The 23,442-nt window shown below is 42.3% G+C and overlaps 1 protein-coding gene across 2 annotated transcripts in view; it reads left to right on the forward strand.

The window, feature by feature from the left end:
• Positions 1–23,442, forward strand: part of ME3 (malic enzyme 3) — a 438,110-nt gene that overhangs the window by 37,972 nt on the left and 376,696 nt on the right. For both annotated transcript variants that reach the window (XM_073808332.1, XM_073808333.1), the window contains exon 2: positions 11,702–11,880. The gene's annotated coding sequence lies outside the window, so the exon portion shown is untranslated. The remainder of the gene's footprint in view (positions 1–11,701; positions 11,881–23,442) is intronic.

The following is a 23,442-nucleotide window of genomic DNA, read 5'->3' on the forward strand; positions in this document are numbered from 1 at the left end:
TTCCCAGACACTCAGAGAGGTGGGCACTGTTTTCTCCATTCAGAGGTAAGGAGATGAGGGTTCAGAGAAGTTAAGTAAAACACCCAAAGACACACAGCTGGTAAGCTTCAATTTTTCAATCTGTTAAAGGAGGATAACATTGGATGATAAAGCCTAGGGGAGCAATTTACACACTGTGAAACTTCCATGAAGACATGCGGTCTTACGTGGCCGACGAAAGCCTCCATGAATACATTTGAGGGGTCTCTAGAATGGGCCTTGGATCTCACCCGTTTCTAGGAAGTTGTCTTGTTAAACGCGAAATTGTGCTCTCCTTTGAGACAGTTGCCTCTGGCCCATTCCTCCCAGTCTCAGTCACCCCACTCCCCACCCAAATTCTGCATTCCCCTCCAGACCTACTCTTAGGAGCCCCAATCCCTCCCCACAAGCAGGTCTCTCTGCCTGGTAAGTCTCTGCCTGCCCCATCTCCCTCTGCTGAGGAGCTCAGATTCTTTCTGCTGATGTCAGCATATAATGTCACGTCCTCAGTATGACATATCTATCTCCCACACAAGACTTAGGCCCCTAGGACAGGGACCCATGAGGGAACGACAGCAGAGGGATGTAGGTCTGAAAGGTGCTCAGCTCCATTTGCCTTTTCTCTAGATAACATGGAAAAGGGGCCCATAGCTACCGTCAGGATGGAATTCCCAAAGGGACTCTTTCCTCATGATTACATTCAATGGAAAACAGAGTCTGTGGGACTCTGATCGCCAATAAAATCTCTCTCTATATACCTCTCTCTATATCTTTACATATAGATATCTATGTACATACATAGATATTAATATTTGGTACACTTACCATATCAGATTGGTCTTAATGAGTCATGGCCGCTTCCTCAATTTTTTTTATGTTATACTTCATGAAGGAAATTAAAAAGAATGTCAGTTGCTCCATCTGGTTCTAGGGGACTTCTTCATTATTATCTTTTTTAACATCCATGGAAACAGAGGTGAAAACCCTTCTCCTCCTCCCCATTGAACTATTGACATTATAAACATTGACCTAAATTATAACCATTAGGTTCCCATTGAAATGAAAATTCTGCCCTGCGGTTTAAATTCCTAAGTTACTTTGTAAGATGAGCCCCCATTCAAGTCTTCTAATAAGAAAAACAGAGATTTGGTGTTAAAACATCTTCAAATAAACTGTGGGGAGCTTTACTTATAATTTTATAGCACTTATCACAGTCTGATCTGAGCAGAGTGGAGGTCTATCTGTCTCCCTCTACTAAGGAGAGAGCTCCTTGAGAACAAGGAATTTACCTGATTCGTGTTGACATTTGACACGTAATTGAGAGCCCATAAGAGGCACTCAATAAATGCTGGTTGAACAGAAAGGAAAAAGACGTGCTGAGAGCAAAAGAGTAAGGTAAAGCCGTTCTGGTCTTTCTCTACTTTGATGATGATGATGATGGTGGTGATGACTATGGTGATGGTGATGATAGCAAGAGTTATCTTTGACTGAGTTGTTTCCTATGTGCCAGTGACAGTGTCAGGCATCTTACATGCAATGTACACGTACAATTTAAACTCTATAATCCTGTGAGGTACCCATTTTTCCCACTAAGGAGTTGAGGGCCCAGGGTCATTAACTAAAGCAACCAAGGTTACCTGCCTTAGAGGTGACATTTCCTAGATCTCACTTCAAGTCTTTCTTCATGCTTTTAACCACTGTGCTGTCTTTCCAAACGAGCCAACGTTTCTTGTCTTTTCATGCAAACAGTTGGGTCAAGTATTAGAAAACATTTCATACGTTCTTATTTCAGTTAGTTTGCAAAGCAACACCACTGGGGCTTGAATAGGGTAGAAGATGGGCTGAAGTTAAAGATACACACATGTATAGGATGTATAGGCTAATGTTTGCTAACCCCGAAGGGTTGAAGGGAATTAAAACTTTTCAGCGTACCAATTTGAGGCAGAAACGGGTTAGCATGTTATGAGGAATTTCCCTTCCTCTGAGCCATTGGGTTTATGCCAAGGCTGTAGGGTAGATGCTTCATTAGTAGAAGATGAATTTGAACCAGTAAGACATCTTCTCAATCCCTGTGTAAGATTAGTCTGAGTAGGAATCACTTGGTAACAATTTGGAATGGAGTGTTAGAAGAACATAGCTTTGTCTGGGTTGAGCCTAGAAATGGGTGACAGATGTTGATGAGCGACTGAACAGATGTTTGGGGGAGAATTACAAAAAGCGTTTCTATCACACAGGATCTAAACCTTAACCTTCCTGGCTGATGCTGAAAGGAGAGCTTGTTTATGAAACATGCTCTTGCAAAACTGTTTGGCAGATTGTGACAAAGATGAATGACCGGATCCTGTAATTTAAATTTGAAAATAAGGTAAATGGGGGTCCTTGTTTGTGTGCATGTGTATATGTGTTTTCTTTGACAAGGGTCAATGCCTTATTAAAGAATAGGAGGGCCAAGTAAGTAATTTCCTTCTGCCTTCTCCATTTTTCTACCCCCACTGGAAGGAATGAGCAGAACTTGATACTATACCTTAAGGCGCAACAAAATTTTTAAAATACCATCCCTTATATCCATTCTGAAATATTTGCCATATAACTACATTTGGAAAAAATATTTTCTGTACAAACTTAATTGATAGTTTTAACTGGGGTCTCTGAGACTTACTAGAAGTTGTTGTTTTTTTTCTTTTTTAAACAAGGACAGCTGTTTTTATTTTATTTTACTTTTTAAATTTTTGGCTGTGTTGGGTCTTCGTTGCTGCTGTCTCTAGTTGTTTCGAGCAGGAGCTACTCTTCGTTAGGTGTGCGGGCTTCTCACTGCGGTGGCTTCTCTTGTTGCAGAGCACAGGCTCTAGGCGCGGGGGCTTCAGTAGTTGCACCACATGGGCTCAATAGTTGTGGCTCTCGGGCTGTAGAGCGCAGGCTCAGTAGTTGTAGCACACCGGCTTAGTTGCTCTGCAGCATGTGGGATCTTCCCGGACCAGGGATCGAACCTGTGTCCCCTGCATTGACAGGCGGATTCTTTTTTCTTTTTTTTCTTTGTGGTACGCAGGCCTCTCACTGTTGTGGCCTCTCCCGTTGCGGAGCACAGTCTCGGGACGTGCAGGCCCAGCGGCCATGGCTCACGGGCCTAGCCGCTCCGCGGCATGTGGGATCTTCCCGGACCGGGTCACGAACCTGTGTCCCCTGCATCGGCAGGCGGACTCTCAACCACTGCGCCACCAGGGAAGCCCCAGGAGGATTCTTAACCACTGCGCCACCAGGGAAGTCATTGACGTTTTAAAGAGTCTAAAAAGATCCTTCACCCAAAGTAAATAAGAAACAAAGGTAGAGTTTAAAAGCTATAGAGCTATTACCATAAACCATTCCCCACCTCCCCACCTTACCCACTTCACAGAAAGATAAACTGTTAGTTGTGTTATACAAATTATTGTGATACTTCCTGATAATTTGCCTGAAATGATTGACGGACGAAACAGAGGCATTTATTAATTCATCTTTGTATATAGCCTATTACTGACATAAATATGACTTTTCTTCTGCTAACTGTAGCTACGTCTATATAATAATATCATAAATTTGGTTGAAAAAGATGAATGCAGTCAAAAATCCAAATACTCTCAGTTTAGTGTTAAAAAATAATAAATGCATCGAATTTATGATAGACACTGGACATACAATAGCCTTAGTCACAATAACCATGCAAGGTAAATTTATTATCCCCATTTAATGGATAAGAAAGTAGACGCCCAGATAAGTTAACTGACTTGCCCAAGGTCATATATGCTAGGAAGTAGCAGGACCAGGATTTGTACCTTTGTCTGTGGTATTCAAAATACTTTCCAATATGCTAGACTCTCCTGGGTAGAACAGACACTTAACTCTTTAATGGAATCTTGCGTGTTACTGTATATCAAAACAGAATCTGATTTAAAGCCATGATTTTCAAACTCAGGATCTGAAGTCTCACTTTTTTAAAAGTCATAACCAGTTTTATGAATTTGCACACATTTATCAATTCTAGTACCTACCCAACAAATTATTAACACACAGAAACATGCAACATGAGAAGCAAGAAATATCACCCATGCTTTCTGCATATTAGCAACTTGTCACTTCTCATCAGTGGTGCTCCCATCCCTGAGGTCTGTAACCAGTCATTTTCCGCATTCATCCTGAGTGCAAGATGGAAAGAGTACTGTTCAAAGAGCACTGTTAACTCTCTGCCCTGTTGAGAGAGGAAGGGAAACACTAGACTCTTGCTCATGCTAAAGAGAGAACAATAGGGAGGAAGTTGATAAATGAGAAGCATGTCAGCTTTGGGCAAGGCAGTATACTAGAAGTGCTGAGAGTTAGAAAGATAAATGAGATGCTTAGAGCCTGTAGGAGAGATGAGACACATGCACAAATAGTCGGTGATGAGGAAAAAGAGCATACGTCAAGGGTTATGGGAGTTAAAGGGAGAATGAGATTTTTTTTTTTTTTTTTTTTTTTTTGGCGGTATGCGGGCCTCTCACTGTTGTGGCCTCTCCCGTTGCGGAGCACAGGCTCCGGACGCGCAGGCTCAGCGGCCATGGCTCACGGGCCCAGCCGTTCCGCGGCATGTGGGATCTTCCCGGACCGGGGCACGTACCCGCGTCCCCGGCATCGGTAGGCGAACTCTCAACCACTGCGCCACCAGGGAAGCCCAGAGAACAAGATTTTTAACCCTGAGGATTAGGCAAGGCTGCATGGAGGGATTTGCTGCACTGAGCTTTCTGGTTCAGAAAGACCAGTGAAGGTTAGTCCTTCCTTCCTTCCTTCAGCCTGACTTTCCCTTCCTGTTCCTAGTCTACTTCTTCCTTTCATTGCCAAAGTTCTCAAAAGAGTAATCAAGATGTTCTGTCTTCATTTCATTATTATTTACTAGTCCTTAAACCCATGATCCAGGCCACGTGGAATAAAGCCTACTTTGGCCAGCCTCCCTTGCAGCAAGGAATGGGCATATGAGTAAGATCTGGCCAACAGAATATGATTGGAAGTGATGGGTGCAACTTCTAGGTTATACCCTTAAAGGAAAGGGGTATAATTTTCCCCTTCCCCCCTTCCTGTTGATGGGAGTGTGGTTGTGACCTTGGTGAGCTGTCTTGGTCCATGCAGATGAAAGTGTCACCCTAGGCATGGAGGAAAAATAAGCCAGATAGAAGGAGCAGGTCCCCTGGCACTAGGAACTGCCACAGTAGTTCTAGAATACTTATTCTCGCGTTATTATGTAAGAGAGTATTAGGAAAACTGTGAAAGGTTTTGAAGTGAGCAATGAAAAGATTCGTGGGTGTCCTGAGGAGCTTACCCAGCCAGGTTATCTCTACCATTCATTGTCTTTGAACTGTTTTATAACTTTGTAACTTGTGCATAACTGACAGCAATGCAAATGATTATTTCTGTTCCATAGGCAAACAATTTCTGTCTCGTGGAGGTACAATGGGTTCCCCTCTTTCTTGCTCCCCCTCTCCTGCCCCATGGAAAAAGCCAGTTTTACATCTATTTGTAAATTCATTCCAGCATTCGCGGTTGACCTACATAAGTGTGATACTTTGAATTCTCTTTTGAACTGGTAGTAACGTCTTCCTGTTTCCTTCCTTACTTAATGAGTTAAAATCTTTGACATGTAATCATTTTATATTGGCATGAGAGTTGAAATTTTGTCTTTTATTTTAAGAAATTATTCTTTAACAAGAGGAATAAACCTCTATTTTGTTTAAGCCACTGCTACATTGGGTCTTTGTTATAATGATCAAACCTCTATCCCAACTAACAGCTCCCACAATCTTATTTATTTCCTTGCAAGTTAGCATTGATGTTTTTCCCTCTTTTCATTTGTATTTATTTAATGAGGATCCAGCATTGACTCTTAATCGCTAAATCAAATATCTTTTCTTAGTCAACATTCATCCTCAATGAGAGAAAAAGTAGAACAGTGTTTTTTTCCAGCTGTAGGTGACAACCCATCAATGGGTCAGAGAAGCAATTTAGTGGGTCACAATCAGCATTAACAGAAAATAATCTATTATTATTTTATATCTGTAAAATATTATCTGCACATCACACATGGTACAGATACTTTGTGAAGCTCTGGATTCAGATACATATAAGTACGTGTATGATGTTCCTGCTGCTATAACAAAGGACCACAAACCAGGTGGCTTAAAACAGAAATGTATTCTCTCACAGTTCTGGAGGCTAGAAGTCTGAAATCAAGGTGTCCAGGGCCATGCTCTCTCAGAAAGCTCTAAGCGAGAATCCTTTCTAGACTCTTCAGCTTCTGGAGACTCTTGATGTCCTTAGTTTGTAGTAGCATCACTTCAATCTCTGGGTCCATCTTCACATCGCCTCCTCTGTGTGTCCTTTTCTATCTCTTATAAGGACACATTCATTGGATTTAGGGTCCATTGTAATCCAGGATGATCTCATCTTGATGCTTACCTACATTACATCTGCAAAGACCCTATCTCCAAATAAATGGGAGACACTATTCAACCCACTATATATATATATAATAATATATATATAATATTGAATGAATATTCTTGATCACTTTATAAAATGTTTTTCTTATCATGGGAAGGGGTTTAAAAAGTTTAAAGGATAGGACTAGAAGACCTCCACTACCTCTTCCACTCTGACTCCAGAGAAGCATTTATCATTGTTAGCCAGCCCTTCCCATGTGCAGTAATAATAGTAATAATTAATTAGCATAAAATTTATCTAGGTAGTTTTATATGCAACAAATCATTTCAATCTCATAACACCCTAGGAAGTGAATTTTAATAACATCACTGTTTTAAATATTAACATGTAGCCAGAAAGTGAAGGAGCCAGGATTCAATTCCAAACCCATGCTTTTCCACCACTTATTTCTTTGGAAACTCACTTCTCCCTTGGCTTCCACATTGGCATCGATGGCTTCCAGAGGCATCAATCTGTCTCTGACCTGACTCCATTTTTCTGGCTTCTATTTTCTTTTTCCCATCTCCTAATATTGTCACTCTATCAACTTCTGGCTGTCGCCTGCTTCCTCCCAATCTCCCTGGCTTCCTTGCTTTCTGCTTACAGGGATGGAGAGGGTTAATGCTATCTGTAGGCAGAATGGAAGGAGCCAGTAGAGAGCAAAGCTTGAAGAGAGATGAAGGAGAGAGAATGACTGATGAAACGAGGCTCCAGAAAGATGACCAAGTGCCAGGAGGAGGAATTCTTTGTTGGAAATAGAATGGACACCTCTTCCTCTGAGACATTTGGTCATCGTAACAGGGTAGTGACAGCAGCAGAAGCAGGGGGTCCCTGTCCCTTTAATTGGAATAAGTTCTCCAGTTTCTGGCCATGAGCCTTGACGTGAAAGGTGAGGCCTTGCCACCTGGATGAGGTGCTCCATTTTACAGATCAGGCCAAACCCCACCTGGGAAAATAAGGAAGTAGTGCAGACTGTTTGGTGACATTGTTTAAGAAAGAAATGTGGGAAAGCAGAAACACCCGACGCCCAGAAGCCTTCCTCTTTGTCACCTCGCTAGCTGAGGTGACTCCCAGAGACTTGGAGAACAGGTCGGGAATCCAGGTTGGCTGTGTTCCTTGACTAGGAGGAGCAGTCAACAGCCACAGGAGCCGGAACCAGCTGCCATCTTCCGCAGATGATTAATGAGGAATCCTGTGGCAAATGAGGGCGCTGCAAGCTTCCACCGCTTATTTCTTCAAATCAGGACCTTTTCAATAAAAATGCATTGTTGCGGGAGCAATAAAACCATCAGAATGCGGCTCTGGCTTCTTTCCATCTTATTAGGCTTGAGGTAATGATCCAGGTAATTCAGGAAAAGTAAACGTCATTGCCTGAATTACTCGGATAATTACCTCAATGTTCCAATTCGGTCCAGCGGTGTAAATGTCTCATGGGCCTCAAATAGTCCGATAACTGAAAACAGACTTGGTAATTTCAGAGCCAGGGTGAAACAGTGAAAGGGGTTGAGCTCAGATAATTAGAAACGCTGGGTGTTTTCGACCAAGCTCTGCAGCAATGACCTGCTTATTCCCGGCTCATTTACCTCACTGAGCCTAAGGCCATTTTAAGGATGGTAAACTAGAAATTGCTAGCCAGTACACTTTAAGCAATTATTATTAATAATATTTTTTGTTGCTGGTGTTATCAACTGACGTAAACTTTTTTTCTGGCATAAAACTGGATAAAAAAACTTATGCTTTATGCAGAAGTATGAGATTCCAGGGCAATGCTTTTCAACATTAACTGCCCGTGGGATTCATCCGAGGAGATTTTAAAAAACAGAGGATTTCCTAGACCCCAGCCCAGACCAATTAATCTGAATCTCTGGAGTGGGGGACCTTGACACTGGTTATTTTTTAAAAGCTCTCCAGATGATTCTAAGGGGCAGAACCATGGCGTGCCAGAGAAAGATTCAAAGAGGGGAGGCAGATTTCTGTTACTGGAGGGTCGTATCCGGGGTTTAAGGTGTCTGACGAATAAGCCTCAGAGTAACAGGTGAAGCTGTCTGGCTGTTCAGCCAGTTCCCCAGAGTTCCAGGTGGAAAGGGCCCCAAATGCCCTCATCCCTGGGTGTCCAAGTGTCCTGGTCTGAACAGCAAGGGAGGAGCTCACTGCACCTGTGAGCTGTCATCCGCCGCTCCTGAACGAAAGCAGGAGGGGCCAGCGGTGTCCACTCTCCACACCAGAGCTTGTTTGAGTAACTGAAGGACTTGTCAAAGCCACGAAAGCACAGCTAGTTATTAATGGAGATGGGCAGAAAGCATCATTTCCACCTCTTTTGAATTCTTTAAAACTTTGCTTCCCAAGGATTAGGACCAGACACAATCCCCTCCGTGAGTTACCAGGTCTTTCTAAGGTACAACAGTGCATCACACCAATGGTCATTAAAAACAACGAGACCGTGGGCTTCCCTGGTGGCGCAGTGGTTGAGAGTCCGCCTGCCGATGCAGGGGACACGGGTTCGTGCCCTGGTCCGGGAAGATCCCACATGCCGCAGAGCGGCTGGGCCCGTGAGCCATGGCCACTGAGCCTGCGCGTCCGGAGCCTGTGCTCCGCAACGGGAGAGGCCACAGCAGTGAGAGGGCTGCGTACCGCAAAAGATAATAATAATAATAATAAAAAAATAACGAGACCGTAACTGCTAAAAGACGTTACTTCATCCTGGTGGCAAATGTTTCCCAAGTGCAAACCTGCCATCTGTTAGGCAGTACTGGGAACTAGAAAACTCTTCCTGCTGAAGCAATGCAGTTGGATCTTCTGGCTAAAAGCATCTGTTTGGTAACTCTGCTGTCAGCGTGAAGCCACCTTCTCGGTTTGGTTTCAAATGGCAAGGTGTCAGAGCCTGAGGAGAGAATTCCTGTGGTCTAGACACAAATGCTACCAGGGCTTACAGATGGGGCTCTCCTTTACATCTTAGGGGGAACACAGCTCAGGAGTGACGGCGCCATCTCTCAGCAATCTCTCAGGAATGGTCAACAATCTCTCTGAACACAGCAAAACATCTTTTTCCTCCACGTAGCTCCACTGAACCTAAGCTGCCTTCCCCACACACATGCTGCTCCTGCAGGATTTTATGACATGTGAATTCAAAAGACCATTTCTTTTGCACCATGACAAGCTTTTCAAAGGGTAAAGTGCTTCGGTTTACAGTAATTCCCCCAGTTGTTGAAATATGGAAAACACCAAGTGCCCCTGATTTATTACAGGACAACACAGTGATTATTCCTCAAGGAGTGCTCTCCACACCTTGGAGGAAAGCAAGTAAAAGCATGTGTCTTTTCTTCCCCTTAGAAAATAGTCTAGTCTCTCAAAATTCTCCGTGACTACAGAGAGCTCCGTTACCCTTCAAGGCCCTGTTCAAATGTCACCTCCTCTGTGAAGCCTTCCAGGTTATTCCCGGGCAGAATTAACCACACCTTATGTGGCAGCTCAGTTTTTCTAGTAACCGGACACTCAGCTGCTTTTTATAACAGTTAGTTGTTTAGTATGTGTGCTGCGTCCTTTCCACTCCCACCTCCATTCCCAGTAGGACAGATTGTGAGCTCCTCGAACATACGGATCATGTAGGGAGGTGCCCAGTAAATACTATGAGGGGAATGCAATTTGATTCCTGATTCAGGATCTTTTGTTGTTATTGTTTATTTGTTTTGTCTTTACAGTGGGTGTCAGGGCTATTTGACTTTTCCAGGCGCTTCCGTAAAGTTGTGTTCCAAGTCCTCTGCAGGGAGTATTTCTTGAACATTTTTATCTGCGCCCTCATATTTGCCTCTGGTGCTATGAAATCTTCCTTCTAGAACAGCCCTGGGTTTTCTCGCAGAACTTTCCTGTTTCTGGTTTTTTTTCCTGATTATTTTTTGTCCCCTTCTGGTTGTTTCCCATTGGCTGTTTCCCATCTTGGACAGAGCTGCCACTTACTTGTAGTTCACTACCAATCCAGCCTGGTCTTGCACTTTGCTTGAACAAACCCAATCTCCATCTGCCATGTGCCTTCCTCCAGATAATTGCATTTGGATAAAATCTCTAGAAAGATTACTTAAAAGAAAATAGGATAGCCTAATAAGGATGAGCAGAGGTTTCTTTTTTTTTTAGGAAAAATAATAATGTTTTATTTATCTTTGCTAGATTCCATAAATTATCCCCAACTTCACACCACAAAATTAATTTCTGTCCTTGGATTAGAACTTGGGAGTTTTAAACGAGGAGATTTTTTTCATGAAAAATAAAAAGAACAACTGTTTTTATGTCATCTAGCATTTTTAATAACTGACTTAAAAATTATTTTAGAACAGCACCCATAAGAACATAAACACGGGCATTATAATTAATCTACAGCTGGGCCAAGAAATAAACAACCATACAGGGAACTGATTGTGCAAATAAGTACATTCTATTAAGAGGCCAGACAGATAGTAACATGTGGGTTTAACTACCAAGGCACTGTAGGAAAAGCACATTGTCCGTAATAACCAGAAAAAAAGTCGTAAAAATTTGTAACTACTGAAAACAACTCAGTTTGATGAACATAAATTAGAATGAAGGACCAAGCATCCTAAAAGGACACTATGTAAGGATTTGTTAAGAGAAATGGGACTTAGTCGCTCACGGGCCAGACTTATCTCCGAGGCAGGCAGAGCTGCGCTCTACCCTCTACCAGCTGTGTGACTGACCTCTCACTGGATTAATCACTCTGAGACTCTATTTTTTCAAAAATATTTATTTATTTATTTGTTTAGCTGCATCAGGTCTTAGTTGCGGCATGTGGGATCTTCGTTGGGGCATGCGAGATCTTTCACTGCGGCATGTGGGCTTCTCTCTACTTGTGGTGCATGGGCTCTAGAGCGCACAGGCTCAGTAGTTGTGGCACACGGGCTCTAGGGCACGCAGGCTTAGTTGCCCTGCGGTATGTGGATCTTAGTTCCCCGACCAGGGGTCGAACCTGCGTCCCTGCATTGGAAGGTGGATTCTTAACCACTGGACCACCAGGGAAGTCCCTCTGAGACTCTGTTGACTTGTGTGGAAAACGGGAAAAATAATAAAGCTTGGATGAGCACAGTTTTGTAGTCAGTCATACCTGGGTTCGAATCCATCTTTAATTTTTCTTTTTTTTTTTTTTTTTTTTTTGCGGTACGCGGGCCTCTCACCGTTGTGGCCTCTCCCGTTGCAGAGCACAGGCTCCGGACGTGCAGGCTCAGCGGCCATGGCTCACGGGCCCAGCTGCTCCGCGGCATGTGGGATCCTCCCGGACCGGGGCACGAACTGTGTCCGCTGCATCGGCAGGCAGACTCTCAACCACTGCGCCACCAGGGAAGCCCCATCTTTAATTTTAATATGGAGTAATCTTGGGTGAGTTATTTAACCTCTCTGAAGTTTGATATCTTCATCTGTAAAGTGGGGGTAACAATAGTACCTATTTTTTTTGGTGGTTAATAATAATCTCATTATTTGACTACTTGTTCTCTGTCAGGCCTCCGGCAAAGCACTTTATATGGACTCTTTCATTTAATCCCCACAGCAGAATTGTTGCAGGTTAGGTTCTTTGAGAAGGAGATTCTGAGATGGAGATTAGCTGCAGGAAGTTTATTAGGGAATAATTTAGGGATTAACACCTGTGGAGAGGAGGGACACGTGCAGGATTGGGAAAAGGGAAAAGCTGAGCTGCAATATAGTCTTTTTAAAAAAGTTTATTTTATTTATTTATTTTTGGCCACGTTGGGTCTTCGTTGTTGCGCGCAGGCTTTCTCTAGTTGCGGCGAGCGGGGGCTACTCTTTGATGCGGTGTACGGGCTTCTCATTGTGGTGGCTTCTCTTGTTCCAGAGCACGGGCTCTAGGCACGCAGACTTCAGTAGTTGTGGCATGCGGGCTCAGTAGTTGTGGCGGACAAGCTTAGTTGCTCCGCGGCATGTGGGATCTTCCCTGACCAGGGCTCGAACCCGTGTCCCCTGCATTGGCAGGCGGATTCTTAACCACTGCACCAGCAGAGAAGCCCTGCAATATTGTCTTAAAGGCTTCAGCCAATCTTATAGGACAGCTTGAAGCTGGGTTGGCCCTTCAGAATTGTCTTGAAATATAGGAAGGGAGCTGGGGTTTCCTGAATTGACCTGTTATCGGAAGAAGGTTATCCCCCTCTCCCAAGGGAATGTGACCTGGGATGACCCAGCTCTTTCCAGCTGAGGGTAATTTTTGGAAAATTGTCACTGTGAAGTGACACTGTCAAAAATATCTATTACACAGATGGATAACACTCAGCACAATGCCTGTCAAAGAGTAAGCACTCAATAAATTTGAGCTGCTATCATCATCATCATCATTCACCACCAGATATCCCATAACCACCATCTTGCCAGGAAAAATATAATAAATTGCTCTGCTTACAGAGAGGAACCAATGGGCCCATTTTCTGAATTCTTCCCTTAAAATAACCTATGACCTCTCAGAAGCATGATAGAGCTAATGCATATGTCAATGGAAAAGATTCTTTTTTTTTAATTGAAATATAGTTCATTTACAATATTGTGTTAGTTTCAGGTGTATAACAAAGTGATTCAGTTACATATACATGCATTTTTTTCAGATTCTTTCCCATTATAGGTTATTACAAGATATTGAATATAGTTCCCTGTGTTATAGAGTAGATCCTTGTTGCTTATCTATTTTATATGTAGTAGCGTGTATCTGTATAATCCCATACTCCTAATTTATCCCTCTCCCCCTTCCCTTTCCCCTTTGGTAACCATAAGTTTGTTTTCTGTCTGTGAGTCTTTCTGTTTTGTAAATAAGTTAAATTTGTATTATTTTTTAGATTCCACATATAAATGATTTGTCTTTCTCTGACTTATTTCACTTAGTATGATATTCTCTAGGTCCACCCATGTTGCTGAAAATGGCAATATTTTATTTTTTATGGTTGAGTAATATTCCATTGTATATATATATCACATCTTCTTTATCCATTCATCTGTTGATGGACACTTATGTTACTTCCATGTCTTGGCTATTGTAAATAGTGCTGCTATGAATATTGGGATGCATGTATCTTTTCAAATTAGAGTTTTTGTCTTTTCCAGATATACACCCAGGAGTGGGATTGCTGGATCATATGGTAGCTCCATTTTAATTTTTTAAAGGAAACTCCATACTGTATTCCATATTGGTAGAAAAGATTCTTTTGTATTAGTCAGGGTTCTCCAGATAAACAGACATCTGTTTATACATATATCCACATATATCTGTTTTTATATATATATATATGTATGTATGTATGTATACAGAGAGAAATTTATTTTAAGGAATTATGGAGACTGACAAGTCCAAAATCTGCATGGTAGGCCAGCAGATTGAAGACCCAGGGAAGAGTCACTGTCATAGTTCAAGTCCAAATGCTGTCTGCTGGCAACATTCCTCGCTCAGGAGAGGTCAGTGTTGTTCTATTAAGGCCTTCAACTGATTGGACTAGGCCCGTCCACACTATGGAGGGCAATCTACTTTACTCAAAGCCCACTGATTTAAATATCAATCACATCCAAGAAACACTCACACAGAAATATCCAAAAGATGTTGACCAAATATCTTGGCACCGTGGCCCAGCCAAACTGACACATAAAGTTAACCTCACAGGAAGTGGGTAGCAGATTTCACCCCTAATTTATAGAATCAAAATTAGACAAAGAGGGTTTTATGGTGTGTATAACATTGTTCAGTGACAGTGCCAGAATAGGTTTCAGGTCTCTGTGCTTTGCTTTTGTTAATTTTGCCTGTAAAGTACTTGGGATGTAGTAGTTAAGTAAGTAACATTCTTGAGTCACTGGTGGTGAAAGAAATTTATTGCTGTTATATAGTATGTGGCAGTGTACTGAACAGTGGGAGATTCAATCACTGAACACCTGGTTTGGGCCAAGATGTACCCTAGCACTGGAAATACAGAGCTAAATTAAATACGTGCTCTGCCTTCAAGAAACGGTTTTCTAATTGGAACACAAACATCGCAATGAGCACAACACTATAAAATAATTATTTTACTGGAGATGTAGATACAGTATATTTTGAGCATAGGAGAAGCACCTAAGTTGTTCTAGGGGAACAGGGAATGCTCTCCAGAAGAGGCAGATTTGAGCTGAGACTTGAAAAATGCCAGTTGGTAGAATGCCAAGTAGGGAGGAGATCTCTGGGCAAGAAGGTAACAGTATTCACGGTCATGGAAGCGTGACAGATACAACACATGTTCAATAATTTATACCTGTTCTGGATGGATAGAGGAAGATGTGATGGTTTAGTGGGAGATGAAGCTGGTTAGGGAGGCAGGGGCCATATCTTGAAGTCTGTATGTCATGCAAAGTAATGTAGAGATTATTCTACTGGTAATGAGGTTTTGAGCAGGGAACTGATATGATTAAATTTGAGTGTAAGGATATTTTGTTGGCAATGTGGAGGGTGAGTGAAAAGTGTTGAAGACTAGAGGTTAAGAGATGATAGTTAAATAGTCAAGGAGAGAGAAGATGAAAGAACCTAGTCTAGAATAACATTGGTGTAGATGAAAACAGAGAACATGATATATGCCAAAATTTGGTGGTGGGGGGGGATTGAGAAGCAATAGGAGTAGATGATTTATTTATTGGCTATAGTCATAAGAGAGAGGTGAATGACTCCAGGGTTTGTCTCATCTGCAACAAGAAAATTAAGGAATGTAGGATGAGGAGGAAGGTGAGGTAGAAAAGGAAAACAAAAAAGAAGTTAGTTTAATTTTGATTGCTAAATTTGAGGTACTTGGGGAGCATCTAGATGTTTAAAATTCATAAATATGTGGAAAGTAAAGAACACACTTCTAAATAACCAATAGATAGAAGAAGAAACTCACACTCAAACTGACATTTGTGTCCGTTTTTTTTTAAACTGACACAAATGTTTGTAACAGGTTTATTTCCAATAGTCACAACCTAGAAATAACCTAAAGACCCATAAAGAGACGGATAAGTAAATCAACAGTGGCATATCCAAAGATAAGAATATTACTCAGAAAAAAAAAAAGAGATGAGCTGCCCATATCACAAAGTCATAACAGAACATGAAGGAAATCAGAAAAAAATAAACAGTTTATTATTCCAATCATATAAATACAAAAAGAGGCAAAGGTTATCTATTGTAAGGGAAAGTAAACCAATGGTTACCTAGAGAAGTGGGAAAGGTAAGAAGAAGAGACATGAAGTAAATGACAGATGTGGTCATTATCAGGACTAGGGTGATGTTTTCAGAGGTTCATACCTATGTCAAAACTTATCAAACTGTACACTTTGAGGGAGTCTACCCTCCCTCTACTCAAACTGTACGCTCTAAGGGAAATTAGAAAACACTGAGATAAATGAAAATGAAAACACAACATACCAAAACTTATGGAACGCACTAAAGCAATGCTCAGAAGGAAATTTATAGCTGTAAACACCTATATTAAAAAAAGGAAAATCTCAAATCAATAATGGAAACCTCCATTTTAAGAATAAATTTAACAAAATGTGCAAACTTGCACAAAGTTACAAATCATGGTTGAAAGAAATTTTTAAAGTCCTAAATAAATGGAAAGACATTTTTTGTTCATAAATTGGAAATTTTAATATTGACAATACTCCACAAAATGATCTACAGATTCAATGCAATAACTATCAAAATCCCAACGTCTTTTTTTTTTTTTTGTAGAAATGGACAAGGTGATCCAAAATTTCACATAGAATTGCAAGGAATCTCACCTAGCCAATACAATTTTTTTCTTTTCTTGAAAAAATAAAATTGGAGAAAGCACACTTCCCAGTTTTAAAATAGTACAAGGCTACAGTAATCAAGACAGTAAGGTATTGGCACAGGGTTAGACATATAGATCAATGGAATAGAATTGAGAGTCCAGAGATAAACCTTTACTTTTATGGTAAATTGATTTTTGACAATGATGCCAAGGTAATTCAACAGGAGAAAAATTAGTCTTTCCAACAAATGGTGCTGGGACAACTAGATATTCACATGAAAATAATGAAGTTGAACACTTCCCCTGCCTCACGCTATGTACAGGAATTAATTCAGGGCTTACCTGGTGGCGCAGTTGTTAAGAATCCGCCTGCCGACGCAGGGGACGAGGGTTCGAGTCCTGGTCTGAGAAGATCCCACATGCTGCGGAGCAACTAAACCCGCATGCCACAACTACTGAAGCCCGTGCACCTAGAGCCTGTGCTCTGCAACAAGAAAAGCCACTGCAATGAAGAGTAGCCCCGCTCGCCGCAACTAGAGAAAGCCTGCGCACAGCAATGAAGACCCAATGCAGCCAAACATAAATGAATAAATTTATTTAAAAAATTAATTCAAAAGGGATCATAGATCTAAATGTAAGAATTGTATGCTATAAAAATCTTAGAAAAAAGCATAGGCTTAAGTCTTCATGTTCTTGGATTAGGCAATGGATTTTTAAGTATGACACCAAAACAAAAGCAAAAAAGAAAAAGAAGAAAGGTAAAGTGGACTTCATTCATACTAAAAAACTTTTGTGCTTCAAAGGATAGTATCAAGTGACAAGGCAACCAATAGAATGGAAGAAAAGATTTGTAAATCATATATAATATATAAATCCATACCCCAAATCCAGGATATATGAAGAACTCTTACAACTCAACACTATAAAGGCAAATAACCTACCTTAAAAATGGCCGAAGGATTCGAGTAGACATTTGTCCAAAGATATACATATGACAAGCACATGAAGAGATGCTCAGTATCATGAATCATTAGCGGTGTTAGCAGGTCTTTTGTAGCGCCTCGTCCAAGAAACATCACCTTTCCCTTTACACTCCTCCAATTTTCCAGCAGTTTTGTAATCTCAAACTGTATATTTAGACTCTTGTGGAAATAGAGTGTATTTTTTCTTAACTGAACACTGAAAAAACATATGATTAAGCATAGAGAAGCCTCAGTAGTCATATGTTCATAAAATATTTGAGTTTAAAATGAATCCAAAGCCTTTGCACAGGTAAAGAATTAGAACTTTTTGAGATGAAGGGGATCGGAAGAACTGGAACTGTGTAAGGAGAAGGGAAGGGTGTGCACACTGGGTCCCACCAGAATGGGGACCTTTCCTTTCATTTAGCCTCCCGCTAAGGCTTCCTCTGGCACTGTGAGGAGAGCTGGGGATTAGAGAATAGACAGATGTTGTCCTTGACCTCAAGGAGCTTACAGTGCTGTGGAGGAGACAAACTTGAAGACAGATAGTAGAGTAAAATGGATAAGGTTGTGACTGGGGAGTAAAGGAAGTACTGGGAAAGCTAGACACCCGTACCGCACACTGTCCTGAACCAACACACGGGCTGCAATTGGTTGATTGCCATCCGCATGGGTGAGCCCAGTGCACTGAGGTGTCCTGATCACTGACGTGGCAAGAATGATTGTTTGGCCAAGGCTCAGATATGCAGGCATGGAAGAGAGGTTATACAATTCCTTTTTTCAGATGGAGCCTCTTCAGTTTGGACTTTGGGTGATAAGACAAGCATGTGTTCAATATCCCATGCCCCTGGGAATTCTTCCATATCTAACCCTGTTTGTTTTCTTCTTTTAACTGATAGCCTTAGAAATTAGGCTTTTAGTTTTTACTAGATCCTTTTGCACGTTGCCCATAGGTTGCTTTGCAATGGATCTTAAACTGCCTTGTTTTTATTTCATCAAAATGTATACTCTGGGCTTCCCTGGTGGCGCAGTGGTTGAGAGTCCGCCTGCCGATGCAGGGGACACGGGTTTGTGCCCCTGTCCGGGAGGATCCCACATGCCACGGAGCGGCTGGGCCCGTGAGCCATGGCTGCTGAGCCTGTGCGTCCGGAGCCTGTGCTCCGCAATGAGAGAGGCCACAACAGTGAGAGACCCGCGTACCGCAAAAAAAAAACCCCCAAAAAACCCAAACAAATGTATACCCTTACAGACCACTGCCTTTCAATCACTAACATGCATAGGAGTCACCTGGGGGTCTTGTTAACTGTAAATTCTAATTAAGTAGGTCTGGGATGAGGCCTGAGAGTCTGCTCTTCTAACAAACTCCCAGGTGATGCTGGTTCCTACTGTCCGTGGGCCACACATTGCTTGTGAGCCAAGACCAATCTTTAATATTTTAACATTTGCAAAGCACTTTAATACCTACCATCTTAAGCAATATTTAAAATAACCCTGTGAGGTAGGGAGGGGATGGTTATTATTATTCCCATTGTATCGATAACAGATGTAAACCGAGCACATGCTGGCTGGCCAGAGGAATCTAGAAAGCACCCTACCTGGAACTCAGCCTCGGACTGTCTGATTCCTTCATAGCAGACACGGTACCCCCTTAATCAGCTATGATCGCTGGTGACAAGAACCGTGCCTTGATCATCACCGTGTCCTCTGAAGTTTCTAATGGGATGTTTGGTAGATGGCGAGCATTCGATGCTGGTTTATTCCACAGTTCATTTTAATCTCCCAGTAGCAACTATGCAACGTTCTGGCTGCTTTGTTTCATATGTATTGTCATAATCCTCACACTAACTCTCTCAGAGTTATGATCTGCACTGTACAGTGGAGAAACTGAGGCTCAGAAGCAGAGTGACTTGCCCAAGACAGAAGTGGGGAAAAAAAGGAGTTTAAATCCATGTGTGCCTTCTAAAGGGGCCCACGGTGTTTCATTTTCTTTTTAGTTATGAAGTTGTGCATGTATCATACAGTGAAGAAATGCTTCTCCATCAACTCTTTATTACTGATATCCAGGTTGTCAAAAATCTTTAGAAACTTGATCATGAGAATGAGAGTTGATCTGCCCAAGACCTTTGAAGATGAGAAGAGCTGTTCTCATTTTCCTGCGGCATATCCTCACAGCTGTTGCAACCTCTATCCACAGCTTTACACCAAATGACGGAGAATAATTGATGGAGTGGGAGGTCTCTGTCTATAAAGGAAATACGCTTGTTCTGATGTCCTTGCTATGTTATGCATTTGCTTACATTTTTAACCAAAGATTTAGTCAAGAAATAGTGCAGAGTCCTGTTAGTGCTTCTGAAGAAAGTCTGAATAGATATCTGGAAAAGAATTTTATGCCATGGACTCAGTAAGTACTTGACTTTTTTTACTTTGTGAATGAGCCAAAGTTCCTTACAGAGGAGGGTCTGAAGATGAGGTTTTTTTAAAAATTTTAATTTAATTAATTAATTTAGCTGCATTGGATCTTCATTGCTGTGCACGGGCTTTCTCTAGTTGTGGCGAGCGGGGTCTACGCTTCGTTGCAGTGCGTGGGCTTCTCATTGCGGTGGCTTCTCTTGTTGCAGAGCATGAGATCCAGGCATGCAGGCTTCAGTAGTTGTGGCACGTGGGCTCTGTAGTTGTGGCTAATGGGCCCTAGAGCACTGGCTCTGTAGTTGTGGTGCATGGGCTTAGTTGCTCCGTGGCATGTGGGATCTTTCTGGAGCAGGGCTCGAACCCATGTCCCCTGCATTGGCAGGCGGATTCTTAACCACTGTGCCACCAGGGAAGTCCCTGAAGATGAGTTTTTAAAAATGACATTCTCATCCTGGTTGACTCATTAGTGTGGCCTGTTGAAAACATGACTGTAAAGTCTTTCACATCAAAAGGTGAGGTCTAGGTCCCCTGTCCTTGAATCTGGGTGACTTGTGACTGCTTTAACCAGTAGAAAACAGCAGAAGTGAGGCTGTATGACTTCTGAGGCTAAGTCATAAAAGGCCATGCAGTTTCTGCCTTATTTACCTGATCAGTCCTGCTTGGAGCCCAAGTCACCGGGTAAAAAGTCCAACTACCCTGAGGCAGCCATGTTGTGAGGAACTCAAGCCATGTAAAGACGTGTATAGGCATTCTGGTTGACAGTCCCAGCTGGGTCCAGCCTTCAAGTCATCCCAGCCTGGGTACCAGACACATGAGTGAAGCAGCCTCCGGATGACTCAGTTCTCCAGCCACATGTGCATCCTTTGCTATTCGCATCCCAGATGAGGCCTCAGGCATTGTGGAGCAAAGATAAGCTATCCTCCCTATACTATCCTGACCCATGGAACCCACAAGCATAATAAAATGGTTTTTGTATTATACCCCAGAGTTGGGGGTGGTTTGTTATACATCAGAAGATAACTACAGCAATCCGTCGGAACTCTTCGGGTTGCAAGTGATAAAAGCACAACTCAAATTAGCTTAGGAAAAAGAGAATCTGCTGGAAGGCTACTAGAGTATGGTGGTAGCCATGAGCCTGTGCCTTGCAGATCACCTGTGGGAGGAGCGTGATTGCCCCGTGGTCCCAGCGGCTGCACGCTGAGATCCATCACTGTGTTCACACTGAGTCCAAGCTCCGCACAAGCTTAGGGGTGCCAGATTTAGCAGATAAAAATATGGGAGGCCCATTCAGGATTTGGACATATGTATACTAAAAATAACTCTTTGTATCTGAAATTCAAGTTTAACTGGGTGTCCCATATGAACTGGGCAACCCTACACAAGCTGTGTAGTGACTGGATGTGGTGGGATTCTGTGGTGGGCTGTTCTTGGGAGACACAGGAACCCTCTGATTGGTGACTTTGGCTCAAGGATTCTCCATCAGACTTGCTGAACTTCTTAGAGCTATACTGCAGTCCAAGACTGTCCCCGTGATTTTCTCTTCACAAAGTTTAGACTTGCATCTTGGTCTGATGAGGAGGCCTCCCAGTATCCTCTGTCTCCCTCCACGTTCTCCCTCACAGGCATCTTCCCTAATCAATGCCTTGCACTTCTAATCTCATTTCAGAACTTACTTCTCATAGGACCCGAAATAACACAGGAGACTTGCATGAATGAAAGAAGTTTGAGTAACCAAATCACAGGTAGCGGCGTGATGCAGCTGAGCGCCAGGAACCTGAAAGCCTCCATTTCCCTTTCTAGTGCTTTCTTCTGCTTCTCTCTGTCCATCCATTCATTCTTTCACTTCACAGACTTGCTTCCTTCATGGAAACTCCCAAGTTCCACATCCTATAACTTTCACCGTCAGAGGGATGTTTACTCTCTTCCTTGCTTTTAGTTCGAAAAACTGAGGGAAGGGCTCTGATTGGCCTGGCTTGGGTTAGGTGCTCACCTCTGGATCTATCAACGATGGCCAGGGGTGGGGTCTGTAAGAACAGAGATTCCTGTGCAAATCACATGGTTGTAACTGGGGGAAGAACTATTCCCCCAAAGAGAGGATTGGATAGACAATATCATAGGTGGGTGTCCACTTTACCCGCGATCTACTGCGTAATGTCAGCCAAACTTACTGGGGTACATAAAACTCCAGAGTTAAACTAATGGTTGATTGAATCGATTAAATGTTGGGAACTGAATTTCCACAATGTACCATGGAGAATGTGTGGTAGAGGTTTTAGGTATATTATTTCTTTATAATCTTTGTAACAGACTCAGGAGGTAGAGTTATTATTCCTTTCTTACAGATAATATTCTGAAGCTCAGAATATTAAGTAACTTACTCAAGGTCATTCACTTAGTAAACAGCCAGGAGCGAGGATTTAAAACCAGATCTTGATCTCCCCAGGTCTTTCCACTACTCTTAGCTGGTTGTTCAGTATTAATTGGAGCCAGTAAAGGGGTAATTGTATTTTCACCTTTACAAAACATTGCTTTGGTGTGGTATGAGCATAACTTCAATTTTTATTTTCTTGTGTGAAAAATTACCTTTTTTATTCCATTTTAAAAATTTAAGAATATTTGAATGAACTTACTATGTGCTCTGCCACTGTCTGTAAGAAAGACAAATAGGAATAAAACTGGTCTCTGGGCTCAAAGGCGCTTAACAGTCTAAGATGAGGGTAGACAGTGGGCATGGTGTATAGACATGTTTATAAATAAAACAATGAGAGGGACTTCATTGGTGGCATAGTGGTTGGGAATCCGCCTGCCAACGCAGGGGACACAGGTTTGAGCCCTGGTCCGGGAAGATCCCACATGCCGTGGAGCAACTAAGCCCGTGCACCACAACTACTGAGCCCACGAGCCACAACTACTGAAGCCTGCACACCTAGAGCCCGTGCTCCGCAACAAGAGAAGCCACCGCAATGAGAAGCCTGTGCACCACAATGAAGAGTAGTCCCCGCTCGTGCCTCAACTAGAGGAAGCCCACACACAGCAACGAAGACCCAGTGCAGCCAAAAATAAATAAATAAATTTATTTTTTTAAAAAAGAGAGGATGTTAGGGTCAGGAGCATGCTAAGTGTGGGATGGACATCAAACTCTCCATTGTTCCTGTTGAACCACTTGGCTTTCCAGAACTTTAAACAACTCAGAAAAATGATATTTATATTTGGAAAATATTTTCTGGTTTTTACACATGGCCCAGGATACTATCCATTATGTTCCATTCTCTGCACACTACTTAAACATTTGCAAAAGAATGGATAACAATAACACACCATATAGGATTTACTCTATTACTTTGCTTGATGCTTTACATATTTGTCACATTATCGCATTTAATCCCTATAGGGGTCCGGCTGGGTAGAAGAAGCCCAAACAGGAAACAGAAGTCTTGCCAAGTAGAGGAAACAGATATTGGTGTTTGGGCTTCTGAGGTGGCTGGAATGTATGGGGCAGGGTCCTGGAGAGGAGGACACTGCAGAAAAGGAGCTTTAGAAATATGCATAGAGAATCTCTTGGGTCTTTGCCTGAATACCAGTTTGCTTTTGTGCAGGATAACACCCCAGAAGGCCTGGCAGAGAAAAATACCTGAGGGGCAGAGAGCTGAACAGAGACTCCAGAGGTCACACAGTGCTTGTGTGACCGCTGGACATGTTGGGCTTTCAACCATTCTGAGAGAAGTGATGTCATGAAAACTCAGGGAATTTAGTTGAGACATCAAGAGGCCATGTTTTAGGAATAAGGATTGCGTCCTGTAGTTAGG

This window comes from Tursiops truncatus, chromosome 8 (genome assembly GCF_011762595.2).
Source record: "Tursiops truncatus isolate mTurTru1 chromosome 8, mTurTru1.mat.Y, whole genome shotgun sequence".
Classification (NCBI taxonomy): domain Eukaryota; kingdom Metazoa; phylum Chordata; class Mammalia; order Artiodactyla; family Delphinidae; genus Tursiops; species Tursiops truncatus.